The sequence below is a fragment of the Haliotis rubra genome, unplaced genomic scaffold (genome assembly GCF_003918875.1).
Source record: "Haliotis rubra isolate DU_JTF1 unplaced genomic scaffold, ASM391887v1 Scf111, whole genome shotgun sequence".
Lineage (NCBI taxonomy): Eukaryota > Metazoa > Mollusca > Gastropoda > Lepetellida > Haliotidae > Haliotis > Haliotis rubra.
Window position 1 is genome coordinate 2,102,582 of NW_025765015.1, and position 21,521 is coordinate 2,124,102.

A 21,521-nucleotide genomic window follows, 5' to 3' on the forward strand; every position below is an offset into this window, starting at 1 on the left:
AGTCATTGCACCAGCAACACATATTACTAAGTAACAGTCGTTGTGTGTATAAAGCTGACCCTTCGACATGCAACTGTAGTATTGGAAGTTCGTCTTATAAAAACCTTTGCTGCCTCTCGTCAAATGCGTGACCCTTCAGTTATGATACTGATCGTGCCCCTATGTGTCCACTTTTCACAAACGAATAGTTTTACAGCAGAACTGTCGTAATAAGGAATGTCCTGTTCAAACTAGAGGGTGTCGATCTAGTGTCAGCAACACCAGCAGTGTCTGTATTTGGATCACTTGGTCGCGTCATCCCTCAAGGCGTTAAAGTGCCGTGTTTACCCGCCCTTGCCCTACATACGACATAAAGGGGATGCTAGCAGGTGTGCGCGCGTCACACACACGTTCATGACACAGTGTAATGTTCTTGAACGCGACATTAAACTAAGTGCTTCCGTTTGAGAACAATCATTGACCGAATGAATATTCAAATCCGATGGCTAATTACCAAATAGCCATATGAGCGCGACCGATGCAATAAAGGTAACATACGTGTCAGTTAAACTAGCCATCTATTTAGGGTTGTGAGAGACAATGCACCTCGTCAAAAGTATTGCACTACCAATATTTATGCACTTTAGAAAGAAGCTGGCTAAAGAGAGATAGGAGAAAAATAAAATAAAACAATGAAAGGTGCTGCTGAACATCAAACTGCATGTTCTTTCAAAGAACAAATAACAAAATGCACATTTTCTCCGAAAAATAATCTTTACTCGCCTATGACTACAGAGGCTGTAATCAAGAATATGTGTTGGCAAGATAAGTGTGGTAGGTGTCAGTGATAAGCCGCGCAGAAGTGTCTCGGTAACCTCATGCACAGGCACCCGTAAAGGTCCGGGTTAGAATGAACCTTCAGTAATCCATGCTTGTCGTAAGAGGCGACTAACGGGATCGGGTGGTCAGGCTCGCTGGCTTAGTTGACACATGTCATCGGTTCCCAATTGCGCAGATTGATGCTCATGTTGTTGATCACTGGATTGTCTGGTCCAGGCTCGATTATTTACAGACCGCCGCCATATAGCTGGAATATTGCTGAGTGCGGCGTAAAACTTAACTCAATCACTCACTCATGCACAGGCCATAAAGACCGTATCACCAGCTTCTGTCGATATTTGGAGTAGTCTCCCCTCACACGGATCACATCAGGTGGAGATCAGACACCTTACCGTCAACTGGGGTATATGTTGCCACTCCTCGTGGGTCAGGTCATGAAGTAAGGTCAGGTCCGTGGTGTACTGTCTCTTGCTATTACTCTACGTCCCAATCAATGCAATAAGTGCTCCCTATGTCATGACACACCCACCATCATATGGCACAGTTCCCTGCATGTTTCGTTGTGGATAAGCTGCATCCCTGTTTCTCCAGACACGGGTTCTACCATCAGTATGGTACATTGCATCCTACATGGCAGATAAGGCGTCTACCATTCTGCAGGAGCGCGTGACAATACACAATACACAGAATGCAAAATGGAGGACTGTACGTACCGCATGGCTTGGCAAGTTCACTTCGAGTTAGGCGGTGCAATACTTCAGTGAATGGTACTCTTATATTCCGACACTTTAACCGGCGATAAAGTCGCAGTTTGTTTTCGCCGTCTCCACGTCTACTGTTTTCTTGACTTAATGAAGAATGCCATTTCTGTTTACAATTCTGCAAAATGTCCTGGTCCAAAGTTCTGATATGATAATTGTAAATATGTTCAATAGGAAGGAAATGTTCTGATCCTAACTTTCTGCACTCGTGAAGATAAGGGTGAGAATTGGTCTTCAGTAACCAATGCTTGTCGTGTGGTCATGCTCGCTGACTTGGTTGACACATGTCATCGTATCCCAGTTGCGTAGATCGATGCACATGCTGTTGATCACAAGCCATATAGCTTGAAAACTGCTGAGTGCGGCGTTAAACAACAACCAACCAACCAACCTAACTTTATAACTTCCCAGATCCCAAGGCGGAACTGTGTATTGCCATCAACCCATGTGTTAGTCTTGTAATCATGGAATTCGGCTTGCACTGGGTGTAAAGGAACTGTTTGTCGAACCATCTGTGGACGTCATGGTCTTGTTGATATTCTTCATAGAAACCATGATTTTTACCTTCCTCCATCGGATCTGAGACTATTGACAGTGATCCTGCGAAGATCTCAGTTTCAGTAGCACCGATGGCAGCAAGTCCTAAGGAAGTCTGGGTAACGTTTCTTCCTGGTCGGGTCAGGTGTGTGCTACACCTGTTCTCTAAGAGAGAACGGACTTTCTGTGCAATCTGGTTTTCTGGTGGGTGGTTGTGCGGAAACTGGTTCTGACCAAACTGACCTACTTTCCCAGCAGACACCTTGTCCGTACCTGAAGCCACCCGATGGGACTTTTTAACCAACCTTCTGCAAGGTATGCACCTTTCTTAGGATTTGCTATGGTTTAAAGCAAAAGCCGCATCATAAACATTTCATATCAATACATAATATAAGTACCGGAGACGCAAACAAAGAGCATATATAACAAAATATGTGCCTTTTATTTTATATTACTGTACGTTACCCGTCTCATCTTCCGTTCACACTACACCCTGATTTGCTGTGAACCCACTGGAGAGGCCACAATCAAAACAAATACAGTTAATCTGTCTTAACACCGTTGGCGTAAACAAGCAGTGAGTGGGACTTCTCACCTGTGTGGGGAGTCTGTCTCGCAGTCCATCAACCCCGTTATTCCCCCTTTCGCCCAGCCAGCCTTTCCTGCAATGTTAAAGCCCTAAATATAACAAGTCTAAATTTTCCCAGGTTCAGTATTTCCCTTCTCACTTGGACTACTTTTCAGTTTAAAAGGAATTGTTTGTTTCTATCAATATTGCATACCTTCAGAGACTAAGCGTTAGTCTACTGTGTGTGTCACTGCCCTACAACAACATCTTCTGTAGCTATTGTTCCAAGACTCCATTTTTATGTGACGCCAATCTCGTTGTTTATTCCCAGTCCGTTGTACATTGAATGTCAACCATCCGCCCTGTGCAGCTACGTCTTTCATTGATTACCGTTGTTTTTAAATATTTATTGACAATGCAAATGTTGGTCTTGCTATGGTTAGTCTTGGTGCGTGGCGGTGAGTAGCCCAATCGTTAAAGCATTCGCTCGTCACGCCGAAGACCCGGGTTCGATTCCCCACATAGGTACAATGTGTGAAGCCCATTTCTAGTGTACCCCGCCGTGATATTGCTGGAATATTGCTAAAAAGCGGCGTAAAACCATACTCACTCACACGTCACTTCTCTTGGTGCCCCAACCACTTACACTTTGTGCTGACCTGGCACATAATTGTCATATATCTATCGGTAAAGCAAACCTGTTTATACCGTACGCCATGCTGTCACTTCCGGCCGAGAACCGTACGGTACACAAACCTGAGATATGCGCCTATAATCAGCAACGTTACGTGTGTTTGCAAAGCCCATGCAACATGCTCGTTGTTTGTGACAATCTCATTTCCTCTGAACTGGATGGGCGGACAGAATTTAAATATTAATGAATTTTGAATTTAGATAATTCTTGAAATAAAACGCTCTGACATGTTCGAGAGTGTAGTGAAAACACACTTTCTTTGAGTCATTAGAAATCTAGTTTTGTTTATTATTGTTATCCGTTTGAGGAGACGTAAAATCTCTGTTCCTAGCTCGGCTCTCGCCGCACCCCTAGCAAAAGTGATCTCAGCCGGTCCGACGTGAGCTTGTTTGTAGTTGTTGCACAAATGATCGTCAATCATCTATCCTGCGTGCATGTCCGGACGCTCTCTCATTACCCGAGTAATAATACGTGGACAAGGGCTTGTCAGCACGGAGACTGTCTTGGAGCCATCGTGAAGTCACTTGTGTTATAGATTCCCTTCTCTTAATAGCTCTCACCATTACAGAGTGCCATTCGTCCCCCAAGTGAACCATTCTGGCAATAATGTGTCATGTCTTATTCATGTTATTGAAGTTGTCAGTAGACCATCTCAATGTCTCGTGCTGGAGTGGGTGGGAGTGAACTCCTTCAGATCAAGCACTTTTATATATAGAGCTTCTTCTGTACAGGGTACTGTGGTACTCCCTGATATATGATATAACTCGTGCTGGAGTGGGTGGGAGTGAACTCCTCCAGATCAAGCACTGTTATATGTAGAGCCTCTTCTGTACAGGGTACTGTGGTGCTCCCTGATATATGATATCTCGTGCTGTGGGAGGAACTCCTCCAGATCAAGCACTGTTATAGCCTCTTCTGTGTGGTGCTCCCTGATATATGATATAACTCGTGCTGGAGTGGGTGGGAGTGAACTCCTCCAGATCAAGCACTGTTATATGTAGAGCCTCTTCTGTACAGGGTACTGTGGTGCTCCCTGATATATGATATAACTCGTGCTGGAGTGGGTGGGAGTGAACTCCTCCAGATCAAGCACTGTTATATGTAGAGCCTCTTCTGTACAGGGTACTGTGGTGCTCCCTGATATATGATATAACTCGTGCTGGAGTGGGTGGGAGTGAACTCCTCCAGATCAAGCACTGTTATATGTAGAGCCTCTTCTGTACAGGGTACTGTGGTGCTCCCTGATATATGATATAACTCGTGCTGGAGTGGGTGGGAGTGAACTCCTCCAGATCAAGCACTGTTATATCAAGCACTGTTATATGTAGAGCCTCTTCTGTACAGGGTACTGTGGTGCTCCCTGATATATGATATAACTCGTGCTGGAGTGGGTGGGAGTGAACCCCTCCAGATCAAGCACTGTTATGTGTAGAGCCTCTTCTGTACAGGGTACTGTGGTGCTCCCTGATATATGATATACGGCCACTGGGGCCCATATACATTAACTGTACAACACATATAACACATATAACTCCAAATGGGTTTATGATCAATCATTCATTTCAACGCAGAGTGTAATGAAAACATCAGACCAACCGCTTGTGTCCAAAATAAAAAAGTTTCTTAACGAACTATAATCATTTTGTTTTGATTTTCCGAGTGAAGTTTTACGAGAGTAACGTAACAGTAGTACTGTTGCAGGAACAGCCTCAAGGGCGTGAAGCACGTGCAATTGTGACGTCACATCAACCATAGCCAATCGATGTATTGACACGGAACATGAGACAACGAAATTCACCTTTGACATCAAGTCCATTTTTTTCAGAGTTTATGACTTTTTAAAGGTAACAGTGAAAGGTGTCCCCTTAAATATATGCCCTGTGTAAATTTGTTAAACGCACTGCATGTGCAGTTGTGTTGTCTGAAAGACAATCAAAATATTTATATAGACAACCGAGTCAGGGGGTCGTATCAAAATCTCCACCTTTGAAAGTTGACAAACTTAACTGTTTTCAGAAAGAGTTGGTAAGAAATGCTATTAGAAGACACTATAGCAAACATTCCTTTCCTTAGGCATTTTGCACACATGAATACAGAACATTCGTTGACTATATCCAAATATCAGTTATGGAATTGTTTGCATACATTTGGTTTTCGTTACAAAAAGGCGGGTGCTGTGTGAAAGAGCTGACATCATGCGATTATGCAACACATACTTACGCATTATTAGACAAAAACTGCAAGCACACAATGGGTAGATAGCTCCTCAACAGAAGGAGGTCGATAGGTTGAAATCTCAATGAATCGCTCGAGTTGGCTGAATGTCAACAGGGGTGAAATGAGAGAGAAGGTCTCAGTCAATCGGTATGTACGAAACACGAAGGTTTGTTACGTTTAACCCAATACAATACGTTATTTGCTTATTACTTAATAACACCTAACAACTTGTTGTAGGTAGTTCTTCACTTTTCGCAAATTAACTCCCAAATATCGATGAAACTTCTTAAAACTCAGTCATTAACTACTTCTTAAGATCTTGCATACTAAGTTGACCAGCCTCACTCACTCCAAACCAAAGCACGATGTATACATGCTATGTTTTGATATAGGACGCCAGGTGACTTCAGTACAGAGCCAGGGAGAATGACCGTTTGGTTACACTGAAATCCTGTCCAGACACGTCATCCTGTGTGACCCAGAGATCTGCTGAGGAGTGAGACACCACGATTCTGGCAAGTCAGTAAGGTGTTTTCAAAGTAATGACAACAGTAGAAAGGGAATGGCTTAGAGCAAGGGACACAATGAAATGGCCGTGACACATACTCCGACTATCATATCGTCTGACACGTATTCCCGCCATCATATCGCCTGACACATACTCCCACCATCATATTGCCTGACACATACTCCCACCACCATATTGCCGGACACATACTCCCACCATCATATCGCCTGACACATAATCCCACCATCATATCGCCTGACACATACTCCCACGATCATATCGCCTGACACATACTCCCACCATCATATTGCCTGACACATACTCCCACCATCATATTGCCTGACACATACTCCCACCATCATATTGCCAGACACATACTCCCACCATCATATCGCCTGACACATACTCCTACCATCATATCGCCTGACACATACTCCCACCATCATTTTGCCTGACACATACTCCCAGTCATATCGCCTGACACATACTCCCACCATCATATTGCCTGACACATACTCCCACCATCATATTGCCTGACACATACTCCCACCATCATATCGCCTGACACATACTCCCACCATCATATTGCCTGACACATACTCCCACCACCATATTGCCTGACACATACTCCACCATCATATTGCCTGACACATACTCCCACCATCATATTGCCTGACACATACTCCCACCATCATATCGCCTGACACATACTCCCACCATCATATTGCCTGACACATACTCCCACCATCATATTGCCTGACACATACTCCCACCATCATATTGCCTGACACATACTCCCACCATCATATTGCCTGACACATACTCCCACCATCATATTGCCTGACACATACTCCCACCATCATATCGCCTGACACATACTCCCCCACCATCATATCCCACCATCATATTGCCTGACACATACTCCCACCATCATATTGCCTGACACATACTCCCACCATCATATTGCCTGACACATACTCCCACCATCATATCGCCTGACACATACTCCCACCATCATATTGCCTGACACATACTCCCACCATCATATCGCCTGACACATACTCCCACCATCATATCGCCTGACACATACTCCCACCATCATATTGCCTGACACATACTCCCACCATCATATCGCCTGGACACATACTCCCACCATCATATGCCTGACACATACTCCCACCATCACATACTCCCACCATCATCCCACCATCATATCGCCTGACACATACTCCCACCATCATATTGCCTGACACATACTCCCACCATCATATCGCCTGACACATACTCCCACCATCATATTGCCTGACACATACTCCCACCATCATATCGCCTGACACATACTCCCACCATCATATTGCCTGACACATACTCCCACCATCATATTGCCTGACACATACTCCCACCATCATATTGCCTGACACATACTCCCACCATCATATTGCCTGACACATACTCCACCACATACTCCCACCATCATATTGCCTGACACATATTCCCACCATCATATCGCCTGACACATATTCCCACCATCGTATTGCCTGACACATACTCCCACCATCGTATTGCCTGACACATACTCCCACCAACATATCGCCTGACACATATTCCCACAATCATATCGCCTGACACATATTCCCACCATATATGACCCTGCCTTGACACTTACTCCATGAAAACAAAACAACATCGAGTCGTCTTGACGCTTGCTCCATCATCATAAAACAACATCGAGTCATCTTGACGCTTGCTCCATCATCATAAAACAACATCGAATCGTCTTGACGCTTGCTCCATCATCATTAAACAACATCGAGTCGTCTTGACGCTTGCTCCATCATCATAAAACAACATCGAGTCGTCTTGGCGCTTGCTCCATCATCATAAAACAACATCATGTCGTCTTGACGCTTGCTCCATCATCATAAAACAACATCGAGTCGTCTTGGCGCTTACTCCATCATAAAACAACATCATGTCGTCTTGGCGCTTGCTCCATAGCACAAAACAACATCATGTTGCCTTGACGCTTGCTCCATATCACAAAACAACATCATGTCGCCTTGACGCTTGCTCCATAGCACAAAACAACATCATTTGCCTTGACGCTTGCTCCATATCACAAAACAACATCATGTCGCCTTGACGCTTGCTCCATAGCACAAAACAACATCATGTTGCCTTGACGCTTGCTCCATATCACAAAACAACATCATGTCGCCTTGACGCTTGCCCCTTAGCACAAAACAACATCATGTTGCCTTGACGCTTCCTCCGTCATCACAAAACAACATCATGTCGCCTTGACGCTTGCTCCGTCATCACAAAATAACATGTTGCCTTGACACTTACTGTGTCAACGGGGCGGTGGGGTAGTCTAGTGGTTAAAGCGTTGACTCGTCACGCCGAAGACCCGGGTTCGAATCCCCACATGGGTACAATGAGTGAATCCCATTTCTGGTGTCCCCCGCCGTGATATTGCTGGAATATTGCTAAAAGCGGCGTAAAACCAAACTCAGTCAGTCAGTACTGTGTCAACACAAAACATCATTGTGCTCCGTCATCAAAACAACATCATGTCGCCTTGACGCTTCCTCCGTCATCACAAAACAACATCATGTCGCCTTGACGCTTGCTCTGTCATCACAAAACAACATCATCTTGCCTTGACGCTTACACCGTCATCACAAACAACATCATGTTGCCTTGACGCTTCCTCCGTCATCACAAAACAACCTGTTGCCTTGACGCTTCCTCCGTTATCACAAAACAACAACATGTTGCCTTGACACTTGCTCCGTCAACACCAAACAACATCATGTCGCCTTGACGCTTACACCGTCATCACAAACAACATCATGTTGCCTTGACGCTTACACCATCATCACAAACAACATCATGTTGCCTTCACGTTTACACCGTCATCACAAACAACATCATGTCGCCTTGACGCTTCCTCCGTTATCACAAAACAACATCATGTTGCCTTGACGCTTCTTCCGTCATCACAAAACAACATCATGTCACCTTGACGCTTGCTCCGTCATCACGAAAACAACATGTCGCCTTGACGCTTCCTCTGTCATCACAAACAACATCATGTCACCTTGACGCTTGCTCCGTTATCACAAAACAACATCATGTCGCCTTGACGCTTCCTCCGTCATCACAAAACAACATCATGTCGCCTTGACGCTTGCTCTGTCATCACAAAACAACATCTTGTCGCCTTGACGCTTACACCGTCATCACAAAACAACATCATCTTGCCTTGACGCTTACACCGTCATCACAAACAACATCATGTCGCCTTGACGCTTCCTCCGTCATCACAAAACAACCTGTTGCCTTGACGCTTGCTCCGTTATCACAAAACAACATCATGTCGCCTTGACGCTTGTTCCATCATCACAAAACAACATCATGTTGCCTTGACGCTTACACCGTTATCACAAAACAACAACATGTTGCCTTGACACTTGCTCCGTCAACACCAAACAACATCATGTCGCCTTGACGCTTACACCGTCATCACAAACAACATCATGTTGCCTTGACGTCATCCATCATCACAAACAACATCATGTTGCCTTGACGCGTTACACCATCATCACAAACAACATCATGTTGCCTTCGCTTCCTCCGTTATCACAAAACAACATCATGTTTCCGCGCTTCTTCCGTCATCACAAAACAACATCATGTCACCTTGACGCTTGTCTCGTCATCACAAAACAACATGTCGCCTTGACGCTTCCTCCGTTATCACAAAACAACATCATGTTGCCTTGACGCTTCTTCCGTCATCACAAAACAACATCATGTCACCTTGACGCTTCCTCCCAAAACAACATCATGTTGCCTTGACGCATCTCCAAAAACAAAACAACATGTCGCCTTGATGCTTCCTCCGTCATCACAAAACAACATCATGGCACCTTGACGCTTGCTCCATTATCACAAAACAACATCATGTCGCCTTGACGCTTCCTCCGTCATCACAAAACAACATCATGTTGCCTTGACGCTTGCTCCATGATCACAAAACAACATCATGTCGCCTTGACGCTTCCTCTGTCATCACAAAACAACATCATGTCGCCTTGATGCTTGCTCCATGATCACAAAACAACATCATGTCGCCTTGACGCTTCCTCCGTCATCACAAAACAACATCATGTCGCCTTGACGCTTGCTCCATGATCACAAAACAACATCATGTCGCCTTGACGCTTCCTCCGTCATCACAAAACAACATCATGTCGCCTTGACGCTTGCTCCATGATCAAAAAACAACATCATGTCACCTTGACGCTTCCTCCGTCATCACAAAACAACATCATGTCGCCTTGACGCTTGCTCCATGATCACAAAACAACATCATGTCGCCTTGACGCTTTCTCCATGATCACAAAATCAACATCATGTCGCCTTGACGCTTCCTCCATCATCACAAAACAACATCATGTCGCCTTGACGCTTGCTCCATGATCACAAAACAACATCATGTCGCCTTGACGCTTCCTCCATCATCACAAAACAACATCATGTCGCCTTGACGCTTGCTCCATGAAAACAATTGCTCCATGATCACAAAACAACATCATGTCGCCTTGACGCTTGCTCCGTCATCACAAAAACAACATGTCGCCTTGACGCTGGTTCCATCATCACAAAACAACATCATGTCGCCTTGACGCTTCCTCCGTCATCACAAAATCACATCTTGTTGCCTTGACGTTTACACCGTCATCACAAAACGGCATCATATCGCCATGACGCTTTGTCCCTTCATGACTTCTGTAGAGATACGTTTGACACAGTTTTTGTTCTCTTGGTTCATGTAAACCCAGAATTATATTTACAATGACGCACATTGCAAGGGATAGTTACTCACAAGCCTACCACCAAGGTGTTTTGCATTGTCATACGTAAGCATAGCTACAGATCACAATGTTCTATCTAAAATTGAAGCCACAATCTCAAAACAAGATACAAGGATCAGAAAATCAATTTCTTTTGGAGAACGACTTGACGTAACTTTGAGGCATATTGAAAATAATGTGTTCTCTTAACACTCGTATTTCTATTACCATGCTTCTATTTGGGGAATCATTATCTACAACAATACCGATTCTGGTTTATTTTTGTTGTACTTAACCACAACAAACATCAGATAGTGAAAAACATGGTTACATTTGGGATAATCCTATCTAAATGGCATATAATTCTCACTATTTCTTGAAAACTAAACACATAAGTCACCAGATGCAGGTATAGTTTCTGTGTAATTACAATTGATGTATGAGAGTGAGAATCCAAGAAGTGCCATAATTGAGGAGACCGAGAACATTGACGTTTCAAGCTGGGAGAGATACCCCTTCCCAAAATATGACGTCAACAAGGGACTTCCCATGCTTTCTCAAATGCGATGCGTCACAAACAGGTTCGCCACCTATTTCAATCGCATTTGGTCGCAACACGTTGCATTGTCGCGCATAATCTATTGTTCAGATGAAAAGACTACAGGACGCGTCTTGTTTGAACGCAAAGACATCGGATGTTCTGGAAGGCCAGTCTAAATAGGCTGTTTTCCTGGCCAGACATTCATGTCTGTGTGCGTTGCAGAGAGCGAGTCTTACTACTGGACTACATTCATGCATGTGCTGATCTTCTTGTGGGCCTGCAGGTAGTTGTGGGCGTGGTGTACCTGCTGTGGGGAGACATGTAGTTGTGGGCGGAGTGTACCTGCTGTGGGGAGACATGTAGTTGTGGGCGTGGTGTACCTGCTGTGGGGAGACATGTAGTTGTGGGCGGAGTGTACCTGCTGTGGGGAGACATGTAGTTGTGGGCGTGGTGTACCTGCTGTGGGGAGACATGTAGTTGTGGGCGTGGTGTACCTGCTGTGGGGAGACATGTAGTTGTGGGCGGAGTGTACCTGCTGTGGGTAGACATGTAATTGTGGGCGGAGTGTACCTGCTGTGGGGAGACAGGTAGTTGTGGGTGGGGTGTACCTGCTGTGGAGAGACAGGTAGTTGTGGGCGGAGTATACCTGCTGTGGGGAGACATGTAGTTGTGGGCGTGGTGTACCTGCTGTGGGGAGACATGTAGTTGTGGGCGTGGTGTACCTGCTGTGGGGAGACATGTAGTTGTGGGCGTGGTGTACCTGCTGTGGGGAGACATGTAGTTGTGGGCGGGGTGTATCTGCTGTGGGTAGACATGTAGTTGTGGGCGGGGTGTACCTGCTGTGGGGAGACATGTAGTTGTGGGCGGGGTGTATCTGCTGTGGGGAGACATGTAGTTGTGGGCGGGGTGTACCTGCTGTGGGGAGACATGTAGTTGTGGGCGTGGTGTACCTGCTGTGGGTAGACATGTAGTTGTGGGCGGAGTGTACCTGCTGTGGGGAGACAGGTAGTTGTGAGTGGGGTGTACCTGCTGTGGGGAGACAGGTAGTTGTGGGTGGGGTGTACCTGCTGTGGAGAGACAGGTAGTTGTGGGCGGGGTGTACCTGCTGTGGGTAGACATGTAGTTGTGGGCAGGGTGTACCTGCTGTGGGGAGACATGTAGTTGTGGGCGGGGTGTATCTGCTGTGGGTAGACATGCAGTTGTGGGCAGGGTGTACCTGCTGTGGGGGAGACATGTAGTTGTGGGCAGGGTGTATCTGCTGTGGGGAGACATGTAGTTGTGGGCAGGGTGTACCTGCTGTGGGGAGACATGTAGTTGTGGGCGTGGTGTACCTGCTGTGGGTAGACATGTAGTTGTGGGCGGAGTGTACCTGCTGTGGGGAGACAGGTAGTTGTGAGTGGGGTGTACCTGCTGTGGGGAGACAGGTAGTTGTGGGTGGGGTGTACCTGCTGTGGAGAGACAGGTAGTTGTGGGCGTGGTGTACCTGCTGTGGGTAGACATGTAGTTGTGGGCGGGGTGTACCTGCTGTGGGGAGACGTGTAGTTGTGGGCGGAGTGTACCTGCTGTGGGGAGACATGTAGTTGTGGGCGGAGTGTACCTGCTGTGGGGAGACATGTAGTTGTGAGCGGGGTGTACCTGCTGTGGGGAGACATGTAGTTGTGGGCGGAGTGTATCTGCCGTGGGGAGACATGTAGTTGTGGGCAGCAGTGTATCTGCTGTAGGGAGACATGTAGTTGTGGGCGGAGTGTATCTGCTGTGGGGAGACATGTAGTTGTGGGCGGAGTGTACCTGCTGTGGGGAGACAGGTAGTTGTGGGTGGGGTGTACCTGCTGTGGGGAGACAGGTAGTTGTGGGTGGGGTGTACCTGCTGTGGGGAGACAGGTAGTTGTGGGTGGGGTGTACCTGCTGTGGGGAGACATGTAGTTGTGGGTGGGGTGTACCTGCTGTGGGGAGACATGTAGTTGTGGGTGGAGTGTAGCTGCTGTGGGGAGACATGTAATTGTGGGCGGAGTATACCTGCTGTGGGGAGACATGTAGTTGTGGGTGGGGTGTACCTGCCGTGGGGAGACATGTAATTGTGGGCGGAGTGTACCTGTTTCGGGAGACGTGTAGTTGTGGGTGGAGTGTACCTCCTGTGGGGAGACGTGTAGTTGTGGGTGGAGTGTACCTGCTGTGGGGAGACATGTAGTTGTGGGCGGGGTGTATCTGCTGTGGGGAGACATGTAGTTGTGGGCGGAGTGTACCTCCCGTGGGGAGACGTGTAGTTGTGGGCGGAGTGTACCTGCTGTGGGGAGACATGAAGTTGTGGGCGGGGTGTATCTGCTGTGGGGAGACATGTAGTTGTGGGCGGAGTGTACCTGCTGTGGGGAGACATGTAGCTGTGGGTGGAGTGTACCTGCTGTGGGGAGACGTGTAGTTGTGGGTGGGTTGTATCTGCTGCGGGGAGACATGTAGTTGTGGGTGGGGTGTATCTGCTGTGGGGAGACATGTAGTTGTGGGTGGGGTGTACCTGCCGTGGGGAGACATGTAGTTGTGGGGAGACATGTAGTTGTGGGCGGAGTGTATCTGCTTTGGGGAGACATGTAGTTGTGGGTGGGGTGTACCTGCCGTGGGGAGACATGTAGTTGTGGGCGGGGTGTATCTGCTGTGGGGAGACATGTAGTTGTGGGTGGGGTGAACCTGCCGTCGGGAGACATGTGCCATCAAGACCCCGTCAGTGACAGTATATACCTTGATGGCAGTTTTTAGCGTTACAAGCCCCTGTGGTCATATCGAAGAAATTGTGTTTAGATACGGTTTTTTTCTTCCGATTTCCATGATCACAAATGTGCACGCTGACTGAGAATGAGTGACTTGTGTGGCTGCCTGGACTTGTCCGGACTGCTTGTTTTAGAGCTACCACTGAAATACAAATACCACCTGTTCTTGTTCCATGCTCATTAGCTGTGTCACAGGCAGGGAAACAACAATTATCATGTTAATTCTGACGACTTCTGACGCGACCGGGGATCAAACCATCCCCCTCCAGCTGCTGTTCGGGCAGCCGCTATGTCAGATGGAGGACCACAATGGGGATAGTTTATTAAATGTCTTGGGAGTGTAGGATCTTTTCGATAAACGGGGGGATGCAAGTTAAATGCGAGTATTGTTTTATCTTGATTGAAATGCTCATTTAATGACATGATGATTTGCACGTTCTTACGGTAGCATCTCCGTGTGGTGACAACGGCGGGCTATGTTTTAAAGGTTGTTTGCTGTCACTACTGCGAGGCACATACGGTCTCATCATCTCATCAAAATCCTCTTTTCATCTGAAATAAGAAAATTAATTTCCATCGTTAATGCCCTGCTTCGAAATCGTTGAGCGTATAATTGCAGGGTATAATTCACTTAGATATTCGGTAACAGGCACTCACAGAGTCGGCGATGAAGTTACGCCGATTGTTAAAGATCGCTCCTAGCAAACAGAGAGAGAGCAAAGGCTGAGGGAACCACTCAATAGAAGCCCATGCAGGCCCTGGGGGGTGAAAGAGGCTACAGATAGTCAGACGGATAAAATAGCTCATTTGGTCGCTCATGTTGGGTGATTGCCCTTCCTGGCGACGTGCTTGTTACTTGTACGTATTGTATCGCACGTGGCAAGTATTCATGACGCATTATGATACATATATAATAAATGCTTGTGTCGTCTAGGTCTGCTGCAGGTAATTACTGTGTATAGGTTTCTCATGCAGACATGTTCCTCGTACACACCACAAATAGCCGTGGCCATGTTGTGAATATACTGTTATGTCGGAAGCAAATATATTGGTCACTGCAACAAACTGTCCTTGTCACATGACTTGGCACGCTCAACTTATTACCCGACAGGAGGAAGTGAAGGTGAACCTAGTGACGAATCCCCTTAAAACACGGCTCAGGAGGACCACAGGCTTGTTTCTACTGTTAATGAATGAGCCATACACATGCACAGCATAGTCAAGATTCAGATCTTTGGCAGGGATGCTCCAAAACCCGAGTTCGATTACCCACATGGGCACAATGTGTGAAGCCCATTTGTAGTGTCCCCCACCGTGATATTGCTGGAATATTGCTAAAAGTGGCGTTAACCTAAACTCACTCACTCCTCACACAGCTGAGATTATTCCCACAACGTGGACACTTCTGATCACTGTCGAGTTGCCCATTTCGAAGTATATACAGCCGAATGCGACCACTGATGAATGTATAGAAGGACCCCACATTGGTACAATGTGTGAAGCCCATTTCTGGTGTCCCCCGCCGTGATGCTGCTGGAATATTGCTAAAAGCGGCGTAAAACCAAACTCAGTCAGTCAGTCAATATAAAGGGAATTGCTGGGTAAATGGCCAGTCACTGCCTGTTCACTTTGTTTCACGAAGTGATTTTTAACCATTCAATGTTTTGTATAAATTACCCCTAGTGGTGCTGATAGTAACTACCCTGTTAGTGTTTGTGTCTCACGGCGGTACTATCGTATATGTAATACGTCAAGCGCAAGAAAGTAATCGATCTACCAAAACAGATTACGGAATCTGTTCGCGGACCACGCATTCTGCAAAATGTGCTTCGGTGTAGAACCTGATCGGCATGTGAAGATCTATACCTGTTCAGGGTAGATAAATCTGAAACGGAACAAAGTGTACACATGTCAGGTCGTGGTAGAACATTTCCGAATCGCTCTCGTCTCGCCCTTATATTGGCACAGTAAATGTTCAAGGAGGTACTGCCAACAAACGAATGGAACATTTTTCAGGACGTAGGTGACTTTCTAAAGCATGTAGCATCTTAAAGCGGAGCTCTCTGCCATGAGGGAAGCGAAGATGTTAAGTGTTGTACAGAGTTTGAAGTATAAAGAAACAGACCAAAAGAGGTAACTCAATATCCAAGTCACACTCCACCAATGTTCTATCCACTTAATGACGAGCACAATGTGAACATGTACATGAGGGGAATTTTGGTAATTGTGTCAAACCATTTCATTTCTGAGGCTAAATCAGTCTTTTCGTGACAACTTAGTGTTTGATAATAGTTTTCAGCCCAATCAAATGTTCACATTAAGCACCGGAAATATTGTCGGTTTCCAGTTTTGTTTTGAGAACTACTGAGGAAGGTGACGCGACGCACAAGTAAGAGGGGTGTATTTACAGTAGCGTGTTTGAAATTGTAAACACTGCACACAGATACTGGCCTGCTGTTATGTTATTGGCTTTTTGTAATTCTACACCAGGTAAGATTCCAAGCAAAACTGGTAAACGTCAAGTTTCAAACGCTAATACAATCTACTTTAATTATGGAGCAAGGAGCGTGTCGGTATAATCCTCCCAACGAATGGTGTACCTGGGGCACTCGAGAAACATGACAATGACATAGAATATAGAAATAAAAGTCCACATACCAGGTTTAAATCTTAGGTTAGAGGGAAATGTCTGGGCAGAGGAAGCGGATACAAGGGATCAAATAGTATATTTCCAAAGGGTACATGCAGGCCATCGGCCCATGGTACATACATATTCACAGAGTTGCGATATTTACTCGCATATAGTACACACATTGCATTATTGCAACATTAGTATTGGACAATAAGATGTTATACGTATGGATTGTTGGGTTTACAAAATACTTATGTGGTATAAACTGGGTTTTTAAGATTACTGTAAGCGTTACATTCAAGTAGAAAATGATATTCATTTTCGATATTACAGCTCTTACAAAGTTTACAAACCCTTTGGTCTCTGGGAATATTATGATACCTTCCCGATTCGATGTTTAAAGAATGAGAACTACAACGAAACTTAGCCAAAACTATTCTAAACCTATCAAAATTTAATGATAATATATATGGTTCATCAGAGAAAACACTCTTAAATCGAGAATACGAACACATCTTACAATTATTCACTAGAGCGGAGTACCAATTCTGTTCATAAGTGGCTTTTAATCTAAATTCAAATTCTGCCAGAAAATGAACAGGGAAATCTACACTTTGGGCTTCCCAGATATAGCCAACATCATACGCATAGAGCAAAGATTTAATCTTAGATGCCCAATTACAGTCTGTTTGACTAGAAAGTGTCCCCGTGAATAGCTAAATACATCAGTTTATAAAGGTAGTTAATAAATATTACGAGGCAAGATGTTCATGAATAACCTATACCCAAACACCATTTCAGCTAATAGAATTGTCATGCATGGTTCTATGCCATAACTTAATTCCACATCCCAATACTACCACATATTGTTAAAACAACAACTCCTCATCTCCCCTTTTTAGGTAATAGGATAGCCCAGGATGTGCACTGAACTGAAACAACAGATAATGATCCTGATCACCTGACTGTTTTTTCTTGTAATGTACTTTATAGGTGTAATTGAATAGTCCAGGAACTTTGGAGGAAGTGCACTTTTTGCTGTTCAGTGATGGTGACCAGGATAGGATTATTGCATTTTCTACAGAAGAACAATTGGTGGCCCTGCAGTCTGCTGAAACAATCTACATGGATGGGACATTCACAGCTTGCCCCGACCTTTGGGATCAAGTTTATATCATACGTGCGATGTCTGGGTCATCTTCATATCCTCTTGTCTTTGCTCTTTTTTCCTGATCGCCGCCGGGATACCGACGCCAGACTCTTCAGGTGCATCAAGACAGAAATACAGCAGAGACTGAAATGCCCACTGGCTCCAACAACAGTACAGAGTGACTTTGAACTTGCAGCAATACTTGCAGCAGAACAAGAGTTTCCTGAAGCTGATACCAGAGGACGTTTTTCTCATTATGGTCAAGCTATATGGAGAAAAACACAGCAGCTGGGTCTGTCTGTGGCATACAAGGAAGTTCCTGATGTGAGAAAATGGGTGAGAAGAGCTTGTGGTTGGCCTTGCTTCATCCTGATGCAGTCCAAGATACTTGGCTAGAGATAATGGATGCTACCCGAGCTGTTCCCCGAGCAGGAGAGTTTAATGACTATATAACCACAACATAGATTGACGGTGATGCCAGGTTCCCCATTCCCCTATGGAACCATCACCACACACACGGACCGCGGACAAATAACCATCTGGAAGGTTTCCACGACCGACTGAATCTGCAGCTCCCACATTATCATCCCAACCTATTTCGCTTCGTTGAAATCCCACAGAAGGTGGACAAATCAGATCGCTCTAAGAGGGCACAGATTGACTTTGGCGCACCACCTCCTTCCAGGAAACGTGTCTACCGAGAAGCAGAGAATACATTACTAAGTATTTCGCCTGCGAGAACAACTGAGGCATGGACAAAAGACACCACTCCAATTTTCTCGATGCTGTTGGACATTATTTAGGGTTTTGACTCTGAAAACACAGGACCAAAAGCCGGATAGTAAACCATTGAAATAAACGTAAATACAGTAGGATATATATGCCATGACCGGATTTACGTATGTTTCCAGAGATTTCCCAACTTCGGGCATATATTTCATATGAATCTATACCTTTGAGACATATGCTCATCGTACATTTTCGTATGCACAAGTACCTCGTTCATGTATGCTATGACCGGATTGTCAAGAATTTCCAAACATGAATTGCAAAACAGATACCCCAGTAAATACATGATCATACAGTATTTCCGATGCATTCCTTTGAATTTCAATGGGTGCTGAAATTTACATGTTGGAAACATGTAAATTTATGTTGGTGGGGAAACACATGTAAATTTTCAAATTTGCAAATGTTTACACACCTTAGATATTTAATGTATCATACCGGATTTCAGGGGTATGTATATGAACGGTTCATACACCTTCATGTTACCTGTTCTCAAGCAAGATGATCATTTGTTTCCATCATGTGAATAACTTGGTTCATGTAATTTCATTTTCACACATTTTAGTACGTTTGAAATTAACGTTCACGTGACCTCATTATCCTTATCATCAAAAGAGCCTGACTAAGGAAGCAATATTACGCAAGCTAACATGGCTTATTAAGCTGCACTCGCTCTTGCTACCAGTATCAGTTAAAGGCCAGGAGCCAGGAGCTGAAAATTGACATATTGGTACCACTAAGAGTGTTTTTTATATTCCTTTATGTCTCTACATATCAAAAAGTATAATGGCCATGTCGGTTTGGTAGCTCAAACTCAGAACGAGGCTTAATCCAAGATGGCCGCCAAAAAACCCCAACATTTTCAAAAAACGTCAGTTCCAAGCTTTAATTGTGAGTGAAGTTCAATAAATAGGTCGGAAATTAAAATAGAAAGGTACAAATAGTGCTAACATGATTAAAAAGAATTTAATTAATATAGGTTGTGTTATTAGATGCCTTTAAATCATAATTTTTAAGAGTCGAAAAAGCTCAAAGAACATTTTCGAACTCATAATTTCATTTATTCTGAAGACAGTTCTTTAACTTCAAATAATGAGAGCACCTTCAAGTTCCTTAAATTGGTTTGTGATAGTCACTGTTTCGCATCATAAACGTCAGCTTCGTCATCAGTGGACCCGTGAAGATCCGGGGTAGAATAGGTTTTCAGCAACCCATGCTCGCCACAAAAGGCGACTATGCTTGTAAGAGGCGACTAATGGGATCGGGTGGTCAGGCTCGCTGACTTAGTGGACACATGTCATCGGTTCCCAATTGCGCAGATCGATGCTCATGCCGTTGATCACTGGATTGCCTGGTCCAGACTTGATTATTTACAGACTGCCGAGTGCAGCGTAAAACTAAACTCACTCACTCATCATCAGTGTCACTCTTCGGCATGTCATGGTCCTCACATACCATGTTGTCACAAGTCTGGTTCTGACATGTCACAGTGCATTTCAGTCCATTGGTAAGGCATTGACAATTTGGCAGTTTACAGCATGTTGTGCACTTGGAAGAAATGAACTCAAGAACAGCATCTGGAGCAAGAGGTCTTGTCATCCAACAAATCTCTATCTGATCATTTTGTTCCACTCATCAATGACCATCTGTTGCCCGTGAAGTTGGATATTCAGCTTCCAGACAGTTGTTCCATATTGCAGCTTGATAGTGTTAATAGAATAGAATAGAATAGAATAATACTTTAATGCCTTTTCAGGAAGTTGTGTTACATCAGCAGAGCTAGTGACACATCAGAGAGATACAAAACATACATGTATTTACATAAATTCATTGATTTACATGTAGGTATCTTCACATTTGTTTAAAAGAGATACGGTACTTGGAATAAAGGATGTACGGGCTCTCTTTGTTTTCACAATTGGAACTTTGTAGTGGCGGCCTGAAGGGAGGAGGTTGTATTCCGCATTTAAGTAGTGAGTTGGGTCAGATATAGTTTTGACAGCTTGATTCACGATTTGCTCTCAGGATGTGCATAGATAGACAATAAAAGCAGGGTGGCAATTGTCCTGATTCAATTGCCCCTTTTCTCACCTTAAATAAGTGGTAGCGCAAGTGATTGACAGTCCATATTTAAGAACTTGAGGCATACAGGTAGCATGTGAATGCTTGAAGTTTGTCAATCAAACCTTGTGGCACAGTCCACTCATTCCCAAGTTGTTGGAAAGCTTCTTGATATCCCTTGCTGTTGAAGAAGTTTGAATGCATTGACCTCCCCTTTGCCTCCAAAAGAACTGACAGTATAACATACAGTATATATGCGTGTAGTCCGGAAAGGGTCTTACAAATGCTTTGACCAAACGTTGCAGCAACATTCTTGATATTAATGAATCTTTGGCTAATTTTGGTACCAGTTTTGATGTAAATAATGGTTGCAATGTGAGTGCTCTTTGCTAAGGACAAGACAAAGACATCTGAGTCATCTGAGGAAATGACAACTGATGAGGATTCCAAAGTTGCATGCTTAGCATGGAACAACGTGTCTGCGTCTTCTTGCGTATTTGATTCAACTTCAGCTGAAGATTCAGTGATCATTCTGTAGCACTTGCTTCCACATGTCACACACAGTATTGTCTATCTATGCACATCCTGAGAGCAAACTATTAAGCTGCAATATGGAACAACTG

The 21,521-nt window shown here is 44.8% G+C and overlaps 1 protein-coding gene across 4 annotated transcripts in view; it reads left to right on the forward strand.

The window, feature by feature from the left end:
- LOC124288248 (PR domain zinc finger protein 14-like) overlaps positions 1-21,521 on the forward strand; it is an 81,185-nt gene that overhangs the window by 6,707 nt on the left and 52,957 nt on the right. The window contains exon 2 of one of the 4 annotated variants that reach the window (XM_046724798.1): positions 5,989-6,119. The exons of 1 other annotated variant lie outside the window; for it this stretch is intronic. The gene's annotated coding sequence lies outside the window, so the exon portion shown is untranslated. The remainder of the gene's footprint in view (positions 1-5,988; positions 6,120-21,521) is intronic. 2 more of the 4 variants (XM_046724792.1, XM_046724785.1) reach the window with 2 other exon arrangements.